At 50.6% G+C, this 19,423-nt stretch overlaps 1 protein-coding gene across 1 annotated transcript in view; it reads left to right on the top strand.

Annotated features, from left to right (window-relative positions):
* Positions 1 to 4,013: 4,013 nt before the first annotated feature.
* The window catches only part of Mical3 (microtubule associated monooxygenase, calponin and LIM domain containing 3), a 145,992-nt gene continuing 130,582 nt past the window's right edge, over positions 4,014 to 19,423 (top strand). The window contains exon 1 of the mRNA XM_042672120.1: positions 4,014 to 4,093. The gene's annotated coding sequence lies outside the window, so the exon portion shown is untranslated. The remainder of the gene's footprint in view (positions 4,094 to 19,423) is intronic.

Below are 19,423 nucleotides of genomic sequence, written 5' to 3'. Positions count from 1 at the left end.
GTTCTCTTTCCTCTAGGCTCTGGTATTTTCAGATCAAATGGCCTTGTTTATGGTTCCTGGGTTTTCCTTAATCTGTGCTTTGCCAAAGAAGCTCAGGGAAGCATGAATTGCCATCACCCTGAAGCAGAATGAAAGCTTTTGCTCTCCTCCAAGGATAGCTGATGGAGGCTCTGTGCAGACATGTGTACCGGGCACCCTTTTGTCCTGGGGCGCCTGCATTTTCTTGTAGGCATTTCCACCAGAAAATGTCCATTTTTTAAAACTGTATGTGGAAGTGTGTGTGTGTGTGTGTGTGTGTGTGTGTGTGTGTGCATACATGCATGTGTGTGCATGTGTGAGAGAGACTGATTTTACTTCAACCTAGGAGGAGTAATCTCTTTGGACTAATAAAGCATCAATTACTGTTTACCTTACTATGCACATATGATTTTCATTTTTAGGGGTCAGAGTTAATATTTATTAGTAAAGAATTAGTTCCCATACTGAATGAAAAGCAAACATACAGGGGTCTGGAGGGAGAAGAATCAGTTTGGAGATTAGGAAGGTAACTGGCTTTCCTCTTCAGGGTATTCTTTTTGTTTTTTGGTCGGTTGTGGGGCCTGAACTCTGGGTCTGGGCGCTGTCCCTCAGCTCTTCAGCTCAAGGCTAGCTCTCTACCGCTTGAGCCATAGCACCACTTCCGGCTTTTTCTGCTTATGTGGTGCTGAGGAATGGAACCCAGGGCCTCATGTGTGCAAGGCAAGCGCTCTGCCACTGAGCCACCTTCCCAGCCCACCACTTCTAGTTTTCTGGTGGATAATTGGAGATAAGTGTCTCACGCCCTTGCTGCCTGGACTGGCTTTCTACTATGATCCTCAAATCTCTGCCTCCCGAGTAGCTGGGATTACAGATGTGAGTACCGGTGCCCAACTTTGCTTGGCTTTTTTGCTCAAGGCTTGTGCTCTACCACTTATGGTTTTTTTTGTTTTGTTTTCTTCTTCTTCCATTTCCTGGAGTTCATTTTGATAAATTCTATTTTATATGATCAGAGGCATATAGGCATTGTGCCTTTGTGTTCATCTCCTAAGAGTATGCCCTTTTGGTCTCACTGTGTGAATACCTAGACACTTCTATCTGGTTAATTGAAGAATCTCAGATTTTTCTGCTCTGGCTAACTTCAAACTGTGATTCTCAGACCTCAGCATCCTAATTAGCTAAGATTTCAGGCATGAGCTACTAGCACCTGGGCTTTTGTTTTTCTGAGACAGAGTCTTGCTACCTTGCCCAGGCTAGCCCAGAACTCATGATACTACTAGTTTATCTGTGATTAAAGGCTTGATCCCACGTCTAACTCCTCACTATTATCTGAGGCTGAAATATTATAGGAATAAAAGTAACTGTAAAATCCTCTCAGGCTGAGCTTACTTTTCCCATTGAGCTCTTCCCAGCCATGACTTTATCTTTTATATGGAATGCAGGAGCATCTTCAGAAATAGGAGACATTGGTATGTTCACAATAAAAAAAAGAAATAGGAGACAGTGTTTTGCCGTAGGGTTGTGAAAGTAGGTACTAGAGTCAGAGCTCGGTGTGCATTTAGGCACATCAGCTTCTTTAAGTGCCTCTTTCCTGTCAGAGGCAGTTAAGGTATTACTGGGAAAAGTAATGGCACTCACAGGGCTGATGTGAGGATGAAATGAAATCATGGATACAAAGCACGTCCCACCAGTACCCAGTACATAAGAAAAAGTTAATGTTCATTTCTTTGGGAGAAAACAATACCTGACACAAACAATGCAAAGGAGGTGGGGTTTAGTTTGGCTTGTGGTTCAGAGGTGGCTCACAGTCTTGGACCCCAGTGAGGCAGAGCATCAGGGAAGTGGGAGTTTGTGGTAAAGGGCACTCACCTAGGGGTGGACCAGAAATGGGTAAGAAGGGGTCAGGGACCAGATGCAGTTCCCCGGACTGTGTGGGGTTTTTTTTTTTTTTTTTTTTTTGGGTCCGGTCGTGGGCCTGAACACTGGGCCTGGGCCCTGTCCCTCAGCTCTTCAGCTCAAGGCTAGCGCTCTACCACTTGAGCCACAGCGCCACTTCCAACTTTTTTCTTTTTGCTTATGTGGTGCTGAGGAATCGAACCCAGGGCCTCGAGCATGCAAGGCAAGCACTCTACCACTGAGCCACCTTCCCAGCCCGGGTTTTTGTTTTTGTTGGTCGTGGTGCCTGAACTCTGGGCCTGACCACTGTCCCCCAGCTCTTCAGCTCAAGGTCAGTGCTCTACCACTTGAGCCACAGCGCCACCTCTGGCTTTTTCTGCTTATGTAGTGCTGGGGAATTGATCCTGGGGCTTCATGCATGGTAGGCAAGCACTCTACCACGGAGCCACCTTCTCAGCCCCAATGACCCATGACTTTCTTACCACCTGGGTCTTGGTTATGCTATGGAGGTTAAGGATCACTGACATTCATCAAGGTCTCACAATGTACCCCAGGATGGCCTGGAACTCTCAATGATCCCTAAGCGCTGGAGTTATAGGTGCACAGAATGAGCACGCTGAACGCCCACTGCAGCTAAGCCAGTGGATGCAGGAATAAGAACTGACTCCCTCCTGCAAGCTGTGGCCTGCCTTACTCAGTTAGCCACCCAATTATAATGTACCCAGTGTCCTCGGCTCACAATACACTTCCTAAACACCCAGGAGTAAAGGCAAAGATGACAGGCACAAGATGCATGCTTTCAGAGGGGGCCAAGGCACAAACACATCATGATAAGTCAGGTAAAGGGGGGGGAGTTGGCGTCACAGGTCATGAATGTAGGGATCTGAACCATGGAAGACTTGGCATCTGTGTTCGATCATGTTTCAGCACTTATTTATTTATTGGGTCGGTCGTGGGGCCTGAACTCTGGGCCTAGGCGCTGTCCCTCAGCTCTTCAGCTCAAGGCTGGCGCTCTACCACTTGAGCCACAGCGCCACTTCCGGCTTTTTCTGTGTATGTGGTGCTGGGGAATCGAACCCAGGGCCTCAGGCATGCGAGGCAAGCGCTCTACCACGGAGCCACCTTCCCAGCCCCCACTTCCTGCAGCCCCGCTCAGCTGCTCCGGAAGCTGTCAGGTTGGGGCCCAAGGCCTCAGCAGTGAGGTTTTACCGGGACCTGTCGGGCCTGGCATCCTAGCACCGAGGGGGCTGAGGGCTGAGGACGGCGGTTCGAAGCCAGCCCGGGCGAGCTACATCTCCAATGAACTCTTCGGAAGCAGCCCGAGTGGCGCTGTGGTTCAGGGGGTAGAGCGCCCGGCCGGGGAGTGAGTCAGGCGCCGAGTTCGAGTCCCGGGTCTCGGAAAAGAGGAGAAACGGAGGCGGGGGGGGGGGGGGCGGGGGGCTCCTCACGGTGGCCTCACCGCGCGGTCAGAACAGAGTTCCATTTTTCTCTCGCATGTTCCTCCCCACGGCCGCTCACTCACCAGCAGACGACACCGGAGAAGATGCTCGTCCAGATGGGCTCAGCCGAGCGCCGCCGCCCGATCCGCGGGAAGCGCGCGCTCCGGCGGCCCCTCCCCGCCTCCCGGGCCGCCGGCTCCGCCCCCCTCCACCGGGCCGGCCCCCACGGACCCCCGCGCCTCTCCATTGGCCATTTCGTGCGCCCCTCCAGGACCTCGGGCCAATCCCCTCGGCGCTCCCCTCCGCGGGCGGCTCTGGAGCGTACCATGTGGAGCGTGCCGTGGGGGGGGGGCGCTGGGCGGGCCCGGCCGCGTCTCCTTCCTCCATCCTTTCGCACTGGACCCTGGAGGTTCTGCCGAGTCGGAGCCTCGAGGTGGCCGCCAGGTGCCCGGGGGGAGGGGGAGGAGGCGGGAGCCACGCGCCAGTTCCGGGCGGCCCCGAGCCCGAGCGCACCCCCGGGCCGGGGCCCGGTAGTCGGGCCCCGAGGGCCGCAGCGCCCGCCTGCCGCGGCGCCGCCCGCCCCTGCGCCCGCCCAGCCTCCGCGGCGCCGCCGCCGCCGCCGCAGCCGCCGCCGCCGCTGCCGCGCTGGACGCCGCGGGCTGGCGCGGGGCCGCTCGCGACACCGGGACGTGCGGGGCTGGGCGGCCCGGCCGGCCTCGGGAACGCCGCGGCATGAGGCGGAGGTGAGTGCGGACCCCGCCGCCCCCGCGCCCGCGCGCGCGCAGAGCTCCCGGGCCCGGGCTGGCCGGGACGGCGGCGGCGGCGGCGGGCGGGCGACGACCTCGGGCCCCGAGCGCTCACGGCCTGGGGCGCTGCCCTTGACCTCCGCGGCCCAGGTCGGTCAGGGTCGCGGGGCGGGGCCTGGCCCGCTCTTTCCGTGCGGCATCCCGGGCTCCCGCATCGCCGGTTCCCCGCGTTCCTCCCCGCTCCGCGCGCGGCCGGCCGGGCGGGAGGGCAGCGCCCGCGGGGCGGCGGCGTGGAAGCGGGGGCTGGGCCGGCCGCGCGTGCCCGTGCGGGCTGCCGAGCGAACCCGCGGAGGTCCCGGGTCTCTTCTCGGAGGTCCGTCCCAGCCGCCGGGCAGCGCCCCCGGCCCGCACCGGAGATGCCCGAGGGCCGGAGGCGGGTGGAGGTCTCCTCACGGCGGGGCTCGGGTCGCCTCGGGGCCGAGATCGCCTCACCTGAGGTGCTGCGGATCACCTCAGGGCTGGGATCTCCTCACCTGAGGGGCTGCGGATCACCTCAGGGGCCGGGATCACCTCACCTGAGGGGCTGCGGATCACCTCACCTGAGGGGCTGCGGATCACCTCAGGGCTGGGATCTCCTCACCTCAGGGGCCGGGGATCACCTCATCTGAGGGGCTGCAGATCACCTCATCTGAGGGGCCGAGATCGCCTCACCTGAGGGGCCGGGATTACCTCACCTGAGGGGCTGCGGATCACCTCAGGGCTGGGATCTCCTCACCTGAGGGGCCGGGGATCACATCACCTGAGGGGCTGCCCATCACCTCAGGGCCGAGATCTCCTCACCTGAGGGGCTGCGGATCACCTCAGGGCTGGGATCTTCTCACCTGAGGGGCTGCCCATCACCTCACCTGAGGGGCGGGGGAATCACCTCAGGGCCAGGATCACCTCACCTGAGGGGCTGCCGATCACCTCAGGGCCGGGATCACCTCACCTGAGGGGCAGGGGAATCACCTCAGGGCTGAGATCACCTCCCCTGGGGGGCCGAGATCACCTCAGGGCTGAGATCTCCTCACCTCAGGGGCCTGGGGGGATCACCTCAGGGCTGGGATCTCCTCACCTGAGGGGCTGCGGATCACCTCACCTGAGGGGCGGGGGATCACCTCAGGGCTGGGATCTCCTCACCTGAGGGGCTGCAAGTCACCTGAGGACTGGGATCTCCTCACCTGAGGGGCCAGGGATCACCTCAGGGCTGGGATCTCCTCACCTGAGGGGCTGCGAGTCACCTCAGGGCTGAGATCTCCTCACCTGAGGGGCTGGGGATCACCTCAGGGCTGAGATCACCTCACCTGAGGGGCCAGGGATCACCTCAGGACTGGGATCTCCTCACCTGAGGGGCCAGGGATCACCTCAGGGCCCAGATCACCTCAGGGCTGGGATCTCCTCACCTGAGGGGCTGCGAGTCACCTCAGGGCTGAGATCTCCTCACCTGAGGGGCTGGGGATCACCTCAGGGCTGAGATCACCTCACCTGAGGGGCCAGGGATCACCTCAGGGCTGGGATCTCCTCACCTGAGGGGCCCGGGATCACTTCAGGGCTGGGATCACCTCACCTGAGGGGCTGCGGGTCACCTCAAGGCTGGGATCTCCTCACCTGAAGGGCCGGGGATCACCTCAGGGCTGAGATCAGAGATCACCTCAGGGCTGAGATCACCTCACCTGAGGGGCTGCGGGTCACCTCAGGGTTGGGATCTCCTCACCTGAGGGGCTGTGGGTCACCTCATGGCTGAGATCACCTCATGGGAGGGGCTGGAGGTGCCGCTGGGACCTTGGGGGTGTGTGGGCCTGACCAGAGTAGTAATGGCCCTTGGAGATTTCTGGCATCTGCCGGCCATGGATTGTGCCATTCAGCCCATTCACCGTAGTTTGTTGGGAAGAAGGGGCCTTTGGTACCGCAGGCAGAGCCGCCACCCAGCCCGTTTCCGGGTGATGGCTAACCCTGAGTCTTGGTGACATTTCTCCAGTATGGAGACAGAGAAAGGGTTTCCAAGCATATGAGTCCCACTGGTGTTCTTTTTAATGAGGATATTTAAGGCAGTCATTATGGTTTTATGTGAAATGGATTGATGCAGAGAAATAGAGATGAATTGTGGATTTGTTTAAAACTTTTTTTTTTAAAGTATCATGGGAGTGGAGAGAATGGACACCAGTGTGTATCTATGTGGCTTCAACTTCAGTTTGCTACAGAGACAAGTATGTAGTTGATGGCTTGCACCCCAGGGGCAGGAGTAAGTGAGATTTTATAGAGATTTTATATATAACAGAACCAAGTCACCTAACTTCTTACCTGGCCACCCAGATGGTGGTTTATTGTTGTGGTTGCCTTCTCTCCAGCACATCTCTAAGAGAATGCCATAAATTCTTGGATTGTTGCATGTTAGAAACTTTGCTCTTAATATTTTAGCCTTACAGTGGATTTTTCTTGTGTTCTAAGTTGTAAACTTTTTGAAGTATCTTCTGATAGTGTATTAAATAGCATAAGTTAATTTCATAATTATAGGAAAGATGTTTGGTGATTCCTCCTGCAAAGAGTGTTTGAGAACTTGAGAACTTGGACCTGATTACTCAAAGCTCTTTTTTTGTTTATTTGAAATGTTTAAAATTTGACTACAAGACTACTGTAATATCCCCGTCCTCCTCCCCCGCCACGGTGTTTTCCAGGTATCAGAGAAAAAAAAGTAGGCTTTGAAGAAAAGGGAGGGAAAGTACTTAGCTCTGTAAATTGGGATGAGCTACTTCTCAACTCAGCTAGTACTGAGGCTTGGCCTCTTCCTCTGCTTTCTTGCTCACAGCTGACCCTCTACCACCTGACCCATGCTTCCAGTTCCAGTGTTTTGTTGGTTACTTGGAGATAAGTATCTCTGGATTTGTCTGCCTGGGCTGGCTTCAGACAGCCATCCTTAGATCTTAGACTTCTGAGTACTAGGATTCTAGGCTCTTGGCACTTGATGCCTGGCATCACCCTATATTTTAATGGTAGGCTGTAAATGAAAATGACACCCCTGGACTGTGAAGCAAAAATCAAGCAAGGAGAAACTGAGCTTTTTTTTCCGTCTCACGCAGGTTACCTTACCCCCACGCCCCTTTTGAGACATGGGCTTGTATGGATAGCCTAGACTAGTGCTGAACTCTGAATCATCCTGCCTGAGCCTCCAGGAGTGCTGGGATTACAGGCATGCACTAGCCTGCCCAGCCCTCATAGTACATTTTTAAAGAAGGGATGATATAAGTCTAGAAGAGATCCAAATATCACTCAGTACAAGAGAATGAATGATCAGAGCCAACCCTGCCTTGACTCTGTTGGATAGTCTTGTAGATGGGAATTCTGCCTGGGATGGTTTGATATGTCCAAGTGGAACCAGAAACCTGATTGATTTCTCCTGGCTTTGCCTTTGAGACGTGACTAGGGTAGTTGTGTCGAGACCAGCAGGTCTGGGCAGGCTCTCAGCTTTCCTGAGTTCTGGTTGAGCACTGAACCTCTGCATTTATAGGCTCTTGTGAACAGATTAAAAGGCCAGTTGACTTGATATTCTTTAAAAACTAAGAATCATCACTAAAAAATGATGTTTATGTATGATAATACTGGGCATGACATTGAACAATAATGTTCTCTTATTTACTGTTTTTAATAACCACATTATTTACCGCTTGCTTGCTTTCTTTCTTTCTTCCTTTCTTCCTTTTTTTCTTTCTTTTGTCGGTCATGGGGCTTGAACTTTGGGCCTGGGCGCTGTCCCTCAGCTCTTCAGCTCAAGGCTAGTGCTCTACCTCTTGAGCCACAGTGCCATTCCCAGTTTTCTAAGCGGTTTATTGGAGATAAGAGTCTCACAGAGTTTCTTGCTTGAGCTGGCTTTGAACCTCGATCCTCAGATGTCAGCTTCCTGAGCAGGTAGGATTACAGGTTGAGCTACCAGCACCCAGCTATTTACTGTTTTTCTTTAATAATGAACATTCTCTATTTACTTACTGCTTTTTCTTTGATGCAGTGGAATTGTTTTCTTCATATGCTGGCTGTTTTGGTGGTGAGGCATTGAACCCAGGGCTTTGGACATTCTAAGCAAGCACTCCACCATGTAGTTAGTTGTATTTTGTGCCTGTTCTCACTGATTGTTGTTTCTGAGATCAGCAGAGTGTAGTATGCTTTATTATTCCACTTTTCATAGCTCAGGAAGTGGGAATGATATGATTTACTCTTCAGTTGTGAGTTCATTCCTGAGCTAACACTTGAATTGGGTTTTCCTCAAGCTAACACTTGAATTGGGTTTTCCTTCTCATGTTACACTTCATTGAGACTTTTGGAGGAAAGTACATACACACACTTGCACACACTCATGTTTGATTTTGGGCGCTGAGTTAAAGTCAAAGAGACTAGACTTGTGCTTTGCTAATTATTAGATAGCTAAACACGGTTAACTATTTTTTTTTGAGCGCCTGTCTTCAGGAACCTGTGTTAGGTGTTTCGTGCATACCAGCTCATTTATTCCTCAAACCTTATATAAGGTATGTGAGGTCCTGTCCTTTTTAGAGCTGGAAAGCTAGAATTTGGTGAGATCCCAGGTCAAAAGCATGGCAGAGAACAAGCCTTGACTTGAACAAGCAAGGCTGGGCTCAGACCTCCACAGTGTCTTCCTGACCTCATGCTCGAGTGCTGACCATGCTTAGCAGCATCTGCTTTATTGAGGCCAGTCAGACCCCGTAGTGCCACTGGCTGAGGTGCCAGACCTCACCACTGGCAACTGGATCTGGTCAGTGACATCCAGCCCTGTCCACAGCTGCTAGCCTGGTTCTCCAGGTCCTGGGTCCTCTTGCCATGTGGGATCAGCACCAGTTTGTGGGCATCCGGGGTGGCAGGCTAGGGATGCAGCACTGGATGGGAATCTGATTGACTTTTTGTCATGGGTATGTTAGCGTTTCAAAGAGGACAGACAATACCTGGCTGGAAAAAGGGAAGCCAGGCGTGGAGACCCGCACCTATAATCCCAGCTACACTGGAGACAGAGATTGGGAGGATTTTGGTTTCAGGCAAGAAGTTAGAGAGGCCCTGTCACAACCTTTGAACTGGTGGTCGTGGCACCTGCGACCCAGCCCTGTGGGAGGTGGAAGTAGGGGAGCCCTTGTCTGAGGCCAGGCAGAAACTGCCCAAAGGGGCTTGTGGCTGCAGCTCAGGTGGTAGATTTCCTGCTAGCGAGTAGGCCTTGAGTTCAAACCCCAGCACCACCAGATTAAAAAGAGAAGTAGGACCACGGGCTTATACTTTGTACCTTGGCAAAAAGTGGAAGAAGAGCAACGAGAGAACAGTAGGATCCTTGCAAGAACAACTGAGCCTTTTTGTTTGTCAAGCCCTGCTACCCTCTGCAGTGTCCGTGTGCCGAGACCTGAGGGACTGGGGAATGTCAGTGGCCAGCGCAGGAGGCTTTGTGCACTGGGTAGGACAGGGATCTACTTAATTGTAAATGCAGTGGAAGATTAGGTCTGGTTAGCCCAGGAGAGAGGGACAGCATAGTCACTGGTTAACTAGTAGCCATCAGTGACTTTACCACTTGAAAATAAACATGCAGGTTGTTGGGGAGTCGCTCAGAGGTAGAATACTTGTCTGAGCCCCAGCACTTAGATGTTAGAAACAAAACAAAACAAAAAAGGCCGTCTCTTTTCTGTTCTATATGTCTACTTTGAGGACCTTGGGAGAAGAGGAGGAGGGAGGAGAAGAAAGAAGTACAGGAGGAGGGGGAGGGAAGGGAGAAAGAAGAGGAGAATGTGGAGGAGGGAGAGAAAGGGAGGAGAAAGAAGGGGAAGAAGTGGAGGAGAAGAGAGGATGGAAGAAGGAAAGGGAGGATGGGAATGGGGAAGAAGAAAGGGAGGGAGGAGGTAGGGGAGGAAGAGGAGAGAGGAAGGGGAGGGGGGAGGAGGGGAGAGGATAGAGGGAGGAGGGAGTAGGCTCAGTTTCTCACCTGTAGCCACAAGATCTTTGTGCCCTCACCAAGGGCCTGCTCACTGTTCCCACCCTCCTCCTTTGTCGGTCCTGCCCCTAAGGCTCTGTCGTTGGTTTGTGAGTGGGAAAGTCAGAGATGGGGTGATGGCAGTGTGGTCACCACGGCCTCTGTGTGTGGCTTGCTTCTGACGCATCCTTGCAGCAGCTGGGAGGGCAGGGCTGCTACCCTCTCTCTTGTACTCAGCAGAGAAGGTGGTGGACTCAGGTTCCCCACTAGAGCCTGCGATGCACCAAGGACCATCACCGTCTTGGGACTCAGCCTTTCCCCTCTTGAGAAACGTCACACTTTCACCATCTGAAACACTCTGGGACGGAACCTTTTAGGTTATTGTGAAAGTGACTTACTCAGGGGACAGAGTCAGAGGTAATGGTGGGGTTGGGGAGGAGGGCGCGGGCCGGCACTGCACCGAAGGGTTGCTAAGGAGACCACAGGATCTCTGGGAACTTAAAGTCCTGTCCAGAGAAGTACAGCTTTACTCCAAGGAAAGGTGCTGTTCCATCCAGAGAAGTACAGCTTTACTCCCAGGAAAGGTGCTGTTCCGTCCAGAAAAGTACAGCTCTACTCCCAGGAAAGGTGAAGACACCCTTCCCCTCTCCTTGTGCTATCTCTGCCTGGCCTGGGCTTCAGATTCCCAAGACCTGAAACTCAAACCCAACTGCTTTATGGGCAACTTGAAGAAAAACAAACAACAAAACCAGCTGGTCTGGGGAACCTACCATTGTGTATGCTTACGTGACATAATGCAGTGGGCTTTTGAATAGAACCTTTGAGCTACTTTGGCCATGCGTGACCAGAGTCATTTATTTCCCTGTGAAAAAGGAAGAAGGAGCAGAGCACTGGTGGCTCACACCTGTAATGCCAGCTACTCAGGAGGCTGAGATACAAGGATCAAGGTTCAAAGCCAGCCCAGACAGGAACGTCCATGAGACTCCTATCTCCAATTAATAACACAAAAGACTGGATGTGATGCTGTAGCTCAGGTGGTAGAGCACTAGCCTTTAGCAAAAGCTGCTAGGCCTGGAGTTTAAGACCCAGGATTGGCAACAGAAAAAAAAAAAAAAAAAGAAAAGGGAAATATTTTAACTAGTGACATGGTTTGTATCAGTTTGTTTCCAAACTGATAGGTTGTTCTCAAAACCAGGCTTGCAGAGATGGGGGAAAAATAAACATAGCCTTTGTTTTAATACCTTTATACAGGACCATCATGTAAAAAGAGCTTTAATAGTTACCACTTACTGAGGGCTCTCTGGTACAGTCTCCCCCACCGGATTTTACAATAGGGAAACAGCTCCAAAGTTGCATAGGCTGAGTAACTCAAACCCTGAGCCCTGTAATACTTTTATATCAGATGACATGCAGAAAGGAGTAAAGGGAGGTAACGGGAAATAGTCTGCCACAGCATTCAGTAGTCACTGAACACTGAGTATCCAGCCCAGCAGGGGTGTGGAGCCATGGATAAGCCCCTAGGCCTCCTCCACCATGGGATTCTGAGCCAAGAGCTCAGGGTGACACACTTGGACTTGCAGTGTGTGTTGATTGATTACCTGTAAGGCCAGTGCTAAATACAAAGATAACTCCCCCTGAAGGAGAATTTATCTTTTTTTTTTTTGGCCAGTCGTGGGGCTTGAACTCTGGGCCTGGGCGCTGTCCCTCAGCTCTTCGGCTCAAGGTAAGTGCTCTATCACTTGAACCACAGCACCACTTCCAATTTTCTGATGGTTTAGTGGAGATAAGAGTTTCAAGGACTTTCCTGCCCAGGCCGGCTTTGGACCATGATCCTCAGATCTCAGCCTCCTGAATAGCTAGGATTACAGGCATGAGCCATCAGTGCCCGGCCTGAATTTATTTATCTTTATACATTGGTTGTGGGCTTGAACTCAGGGCCTGGGAGTGGTCCATGAGCCTCTCCGTGTCCAAGGCTAGCACTCTACCAATTGAGCCTCAGTGTCACTTCTTAGATTTTATATTTCTAAGGTGACTGACACAGTAGACCATAATATTTGCTGATAAGTGACTGCAAGGGACCACTTCAGGGACCACTGATAGCACAATATTCTGTTTTTTGTTTTGTTTTGTTTTGGTCGGTCGTTGGGTCTTGAACTCTGGACCTGGACGCTGTCCCTCAGCTCTTCAGCTTAAGTCTAGTGCTCTACCACTTGAGCCACAGCGTCACTTCCAGGTATCTGGTGGTTTATTGGAGATAAGAGTCTCACTGACTTTCCTGCCTGGGCTGGCTTTGAACCTCAATCCTCAATCTCAGCCTCCTGAGTAGCTGAGGAAGCTAGGATTACAAGCTTGAGCTACTGTGTCTGGCCAGTATTCTTTCTTGATTGGGTTCCCTTTGTCTCTTGCATAAAAGATTGGGAATTTCTAGACATTGCCTGTTCCACGCTATCTTTTCTGGGATGTTTGTGTTTTACAAATGGGATTATTTTGCAGCTTTTCAAGTCACTTGGCTCATGCAATTTACTGAATTTATGGACCTGCCCTCTCTAGAGGTGTTAGAAATGATGGATCCTCCCAGTGCTGGACCTGTGTATTGGTTGCAGGAAGGGTTAGGCTACCTCTTGTGTCCTGCAGGTTGAAGAAGCGGTGCTTCCTAAAGGGTGACAGACATGGCAGCCAAGTGAATCCTCGGGCAGCAGGTCTCCCTGGTGGAGGAGTACTGGCTGTGGAGGCATGCCTTTGTAATGTGGGAAGTAGATCCATCTTACTTCTGGGGCTTCTTCATAGCTCTGGGGCCTACACACTATGTCTGCTGGGACTTCAGCTTGGTTGTAGCCTTGTGGTAGCACTGGCAGTATTCTCCTGTCTCCCTTTCCCTCCATCTTCCTTAAGCCTTTTATTGTCACCGACTATATTTAGAAGTTGATGTATTGTAGAAAAAGGCCTATGAGATCCTCTTACTGCTGGGTGTGCTTGTTTTTTAATCTTACATTTTCCAAGACCTTTGGATTACTTTGGTTGTGTCCCTTCCCATAGAAATGGTTTCATTTCTCCTGGAACTGAGTCAAACATCTTTTGCCCTCTGCTCCCTGCTATGCTAATTAAGTTGGCTCAGTTTGGTAATCCAATTTCAGGCACTCACAGGTGGCTAATGAAAAGTTCTCTGTCTATTACAATGATCCTGGAGAAGGTTTTTGTCAGCTTAAAGGTGATGTATGGAAGTGTGAAGTCTTTCCTCCATCTCCCCAAAAACTTACAGAAAAACAAGACAGCATGTATCCAAACTTCTTGACTTTTAATAGGATTCCTCACAGAAAGGGATTTTGTAACATAATTCTTTCTCTAGGAGTTTAATTTTTTGCTTTTCTATGTACAGCTTCATAGGCAGTCTGATCTTGCTGAGAAAGGCTTTCTGTCACTTGCTTTGTTTTATTTTTGGATTCAGTCTTTTGTAGCTGCTGTTGGTCTCTAACTCATGAGTGTCTTACTTCAGCTTCCGTAAGTGCTGGGATTGTAGGCACATACCACCATGCTTGGCTTGCCTTTTATCTACCTGTACCTCTTTATTCTCATCATGAATAGAGTCTCAGAGTCCACTTGCTAGTGCACTCTGCCTTTCAGCCTCTCAGGCCTTGTTGTTTTAGCTTGTTGGTGTGGTAGAAAGAACTAGGTGCTGTCACAAGCTGTCAGTCAGGGTGATTGCTGGCAGACCCGGCTGGCACAGCATTGCTCATTGACACACCAATAGCCATCCACACCACTTCCAGCTCCGCAAGGTGTGCTTGTCTTTCATGCTGGTCTCCAAGCTATTTTTGCAAACTTTAAGAGGTCCAGAATGCTTGGGCATAAGCAACAGGTAGGAAAATCCATACAGATTGGCTCCAGATAGTGGAGCAAAGGAGATCCAGGTATTTATTTGGCCAAAAACCTCTTCCATTGGAAATGTTGGAAAGGAAACTAACCTCTCAGTGGTCTCCATTGATTGATTGATTGGTTGATTGATTGGCAGTAGCCAGGTTTGAACTCAGAGCCTCACACTTGCTTATCTTGTTTCTACCACTGGAGCCACAGCTCCAACCTTCTGTAGTCTACCCTATTAAAATCCCCTGTTTACAAAGTGGGGAGAGAAGCTGGGAGGCGAAGGGAGTGTAACAGGGTGAATTTGATCAAAGGACCTTGTACCCATCTATAGAAATTTCAGAATACAGTCTTTGTACAGTTAATGTACCCTAAAAAAAAGCATGCTTTATAACATGATCTCTTACTCTTCACAACATTCTTAGGCAGTTAAGTATATAGTGCCTAGGAAGCAGGTTGGGACACAAGAGGCTCAGACTAGAGCGCTTGCCCGTGATTGCCTAGCTGGTGAATGTTGGGGCTGACTCAGACCGGAGTATTAGACTCTGTAGTGGCTCAGAGCATGGGTTCTGGAACCAGACAATGCCTCAGTGTGCTCCTTCACCTCCCTGGACTGCAGTTCCTCACCAGTGCCGTGAGTGGCCTGCTCACCAGGATTCTGCCAGACACGTAGCTAGCTGCTTCCTTAGCCGGTATGTGACTGACCATGTTTCTGAAGTGTGGGGTGCTGTTTGGGGACTTGGGTTTTCTTCTGATGTAGAAAACAATGTCTAGGGCAGCAGTGGGTCCAGGCTGTGCACTGAGGCAGAGTAGTTTTCTTTTTTTTTTTTTTTTAATTTTTATTGTGAAAATACTGTACAGAGGGGTTACAATTAGATGGGCAAGATAATGAGTACATTTCTTATCAAGCATTGTAGCATCCTCCTTTGTTTCCCCTTCCCATCCCTTCCCATCCTCCCCCCCCCCCCCCCCCACCGAATCCTCCCCCTGGCAGAGCAGTTTTCTTTGTAGTATTTGTGTAGAAAACATGAAGATTATCAGCTGAGGAGGAGGGTAGGAGCCAGGGGCTGGCCTGGACTATAACCCTTCCTTATAATTGGACAGTCATATTGACATATGCCACCATGGCCAACTTATCGGTTGAAATGGGGGTCTCTACTTTTTTGTCTTGGCTGACCTGCACCCATGATTCTCTGGATCTCTGCCTCCTAAAAAGACTTTAAAATGACAAGATTAAAGAGTTACCCTGCCCCAGCTCATTAGCTTATTGGTTGGACCCTCCACCTGTTGTACTGTACTGGGCATTAGGGACAGGGAATAGGCTTACAGAAATATAAACTTGCCCCTGCTCACAAGGCTACTTTTTTTTTTTTGTCGGTCATGGGGCTGCTTGAACTCTGGGCCTGGGCGCTGTCCCTCAGCTCTTCAGCTCAAGGCGAGCACTCTGCCACTTGAGCCACAGCACTACTTCCAGTTTTCTGGTGGTTAATTGGAGATATAGTCTCACAGACTTTCCTGCCTGGCCTGACTTTGAACCTTGACCCTCAGATCTCTGCCTCCTGAGTAGCTAGGATGGCAGGTGTGAGCCACCAGTACCCAGCAAGCCTACTTACTTTTGAAGGTAAGTTGCTAGTGAACAACGAATAGGCTGTGAGAAGAGGAGTGGTATAAAACAAAAATGGAGTGGAAGGTTGAAGAACACAAGGGTGATGACCTGGCCAACGTTTGAGAACTGGTTTTGTACCAGTGCCATACCAACCTCCCTGTGTCATCTGCTTTTGCAGGGGAGGGCCAGAGACTCCAACATCTTGTCCAAGGACACTCAGCACAGGAATGATTTAAACCTGGCCTACACGGGCTACCGTGGGCTTGTGTAGGAAATGTCCTTTCATATGTGTCCAGGTCATGAGTAGGATTGCCTGGGTGCTAATGTAAGCAAAAACTCAAGAGTTGAGAGTGAGCATGCTGAGGAGGAGGCTGGCCTGACCAGAGCTGAGTTCAGTGTCTGAACTGCTGTGCCAGCTTCATCTGAGTGCTGGGAGGTGAGTAAGATGTATTCCTGGCCCTGTGGATTCTTACTGTAGCTGTGGAGACAGACACAAATAGATGATTTCAGGATCTGTGATGAGTGTAAGTATAGGTTGCTCTGGAAGAGAACGGGAACCCGAGCTCTTCCCAGAGCAGAAGGGCAGCCTCTCCTCAAACTTACCAGTTGAAGGTGAGAAGGGTTTCTAAAAGGCAGAGAGTGGGGCTGGGAAGGTGGCTCAGTGGTAGAGTGCTTGCCTCTCATGCATGAGACCCTGGGTTCGATTCCTCAGCACCACATAAACAGAAAAAGCCAGAAGTGGTGCTATGGCTCGAGTGGTAGAGCGCTAACCTTGAGCTGAAGAGTTGAGAGACAGCGCCCAGGCCCAGAGTTCAGGCCCCAAGACGGACAAACAACAAAACAAAACAAAAAGACAGAGTGGTACGGACAAAGACATGGCCTTATGGGCTTCTCTCCAGGAAAGCAAGTAGAGTCTCCCTGTCTGATGCTGCCATGGTACTGCTCACAGGCAGTGGGGAGCTCAGGAGGGGTGGACTGAGGGAAGCAGCGTGGCAGTAGTGCTTCTGGACAGCTAACGGAGCAGGAGAAAGGAGAGCCGAGAGGGATCACTATGAAGGAGCTGGCAAACCTCTCTGTAAAGGGCCTGAGAGTACATGTGCTAGCTTCTGTGACCCCAGTGGTCTCTGATGCCAGCCCCTAACTCTGTGGTCATGGTACCCAAGCCACCACAGAACAAGGAGTTGGATGGGTAGGGCGATGTGCAGACAAAGATTTTATTTATACCCTGGAAATGTGAATTTCATATGAGTTTCATGTGAAGTAGTCACCTTTTGCTTTTCCTGCAGTCATTTAAAAAAATGTAAAATCATTCTGTTGCTGAGGTTAGATTTGGCCCATGGGTGGGGATTTGCACACCCACGGAAGGTGGTAATAATTGAAGCATGACAGGACAGGTCTGCCCAGGCGCGTTCTGGCTCCCTTTTGGTAAAGCTGGCTTCGTTTCCGTGTGCCAAGGACATAACTTGATGCTAGAGAAAACCTCAAAGGCAGCTGATGCCGTGGGTGCTCCCAGAAGCCCGTTGGCTTTGCCGATGTCCCCAGGTCTGTTTTGAGCATGTCACCTCCCCTCTGCTGCTCTGTGCCCAGGGCAGTGGTCAGGGGGTTCCTTCTGTGGCAGCATGCCCACCTGTTGGGCCTGCAGGAAACGTTGGTTTGGGGGATCACAACTCCAGATTTGCAGAGGAGCTACAAGAATAGTACTAGAAGCCTCCAGTACTCGATTCCCGTTACCTCGCTTTTCTTTTCCCAGAGTACCTGCCACCTACTAGCTGTCATGTATTTACTTACGTTTATCAAGAGGCAAGTATGGTCAGGCTCAGACCACCTGGGTTTACAGCTCCCCTATTTAACCCCTCTGGCCTTGTTTTCCTCATTTGTAGGAAAAATACCTAATTCACAGACTTTTTTTGGGGGGGGGGGTGTATTCCAGTCGTGGGGCCTGAACTCTGGGCCTGGGCGCTGTCCCTCAGCTCTTCAGCTCAAGGTGAGAGCTCTACTGCTTGAGCCGCAGAGCCCCTTCCGGTTTTCTGAGTGGTTTATTGCAGGTAAGAGTCTCATGGACTTTCCTGCCCTGTCTGGCTTTGAACCGTGATCCTCAGATCTCAGCCTCCTGAGTAGCTAGGATTACAGAGGTGAGCCATTGGTGCCCGGCCGGTGGGTGGGTAATCTTGATCAGCATCTGGATCTTTGCCATCTGTAGCTGCCACTTCCCTAGTAGAGTTTTTGTCAGAGTTAGATGAAAGAAAAATAAGTAAAATAAGTACAGTGACATCAATCAGTCTGTCAGCAGATAGCCAGTAAGTGTTAGTTCTCTTCCTTCCTCAGTACTCCTGGAAGACATGAGTCAGGAGCTGGTTTTTGGCATGAAGGACCAGCAGGAAGTCCTGAGTCTAGGTGAAGAGGATAGACGATGTTAAATGGGACATCACTGAGTAGCTCAAAGTAGCTGTTTGTTGTCAAAACTTTGACGTTGAGTCTCAGGTTTGGACCTGAGTTTTTTGTGGTGTTATGGTTTGACTAAGGACTGCATGCTTGATAGTCAGGTGTTCTGGTGTTTTACTGCTTAAGTACTATCTCTGACCCTGGTTTGGAATTCTAAATATATGTGGTAATTTTGTTTTATTATGACTGTAGAAAAGTACAAGAATTATATAGGTATGCCTGTACTTTTCTTTTTTTTTTTTTTTGCTGGTTATGGGGCTTGAACTCAGAGCCTGGACACTGTCCCAAGCTAGCACTCCACCATTTTGAGCCACAGTGCCACTTCTGGTTTTCTGGTAGTTCATTGGAGATAAGAGTCTCCCTGTCCAGGCTGGCTTTGAACCATGATCCTCAAATCTCAGCCTCCAGAGTAGCTAGGATTGCAGGTGTGAGCCACCGGCCCCTGGTTCCTGTACCATTTTTTATTAACACTAAATCCTAGCTGATTTAGATGGTGTCTCTTCTTGCCTTTTTAGACACGATGAGCATGTGTTTACAAGGAGTCCTGACTATAACAGCAGGCAGTAGTGTGATAGAAAATGATAGAAACCAAGGACCAAACTCATTCTGGAATGCCCGAGGATCCTCACACTGGGAGAGATGCACACACCAGGGAAGGAAGGCAACAGGAAAGGTGGCAGTATCAGTATGACAAGAAATAAAGGAAATAAAATTAAGAAAGAGGATCCAGACTGAGCCAGAAGAGATCCCTGGCCCTTTCATGGCCAGCATGGTGCCTTCTGGGGCCTGGAAGTGCTTGCTAGGCTGTTCTTTACAGATTTATAGCCAGAAATAATGAACTGTGGGGAGCACCTTGCTCCTGGGATGTCACCATATCGATGCTGAAGTAGTGCAGACACCGGATTGGCGTGATGCACCGAGCCCAGAATCCCTAGACTGGAGCAATTCTCTGGGCTCAGTCCTCCCATTTGCTGGGATTACAGGTGCATGCTGCTGTAGCCAGCAGGAGTGCCCTGTGAGTAATGTGCAAACCTTACTGAAGGCTTCCAGACTCCCTTTCTGGTTACCCAAGTGTTTCTGTGGAAGAAGTTCCAAGGGAAAATTTATTGAAGAAGTCATGTGTCTGAGCTATTGCTAAGTATCACTTTTCTCCCTTTTGGAACAAACATGTTTTATTTCCCAGTAGTCTCTCAGGACTAGCAACTACAGGATTGTACATTGTTTCCACAAGTGTACTTGGAGCACTCTCCTGACTAGACACTGGGGGATGGCAGTGACCTGGGCCTTCTAGAGCCAGCCATCCCTAGGGTTAAATTTTTCAAGGAATGTCACAAGTTGATTAAATACCAAATGTAGTTGTTACTGTAGTTAAATGAGTTATATTAAAGACAAGGGCTCTAGGTAGTCAACTCTCATTCCTTCCTATTCTAGT

This window comes from Dipodomys spectabilis, unplaced genomic scaffold (assembly GCF_019054845.1).
Source record: "Dipodomys spectabilis isolate Male_0828 unplaced genomic scaffold, ASM1905484v1 ptg000671l, whole genome shotgun sequence".
Classification (NCBI taxonomy): domain Eukaryota; kingdom Metazoa; phylum Chordata; class Mammalia; order Rodentia; family Heteromyidae; genus Dipodomys; species Dipodomys spectabilis.
This window is presented reverse-complemented; position numbering and strand designations above follow the sequence as displayed.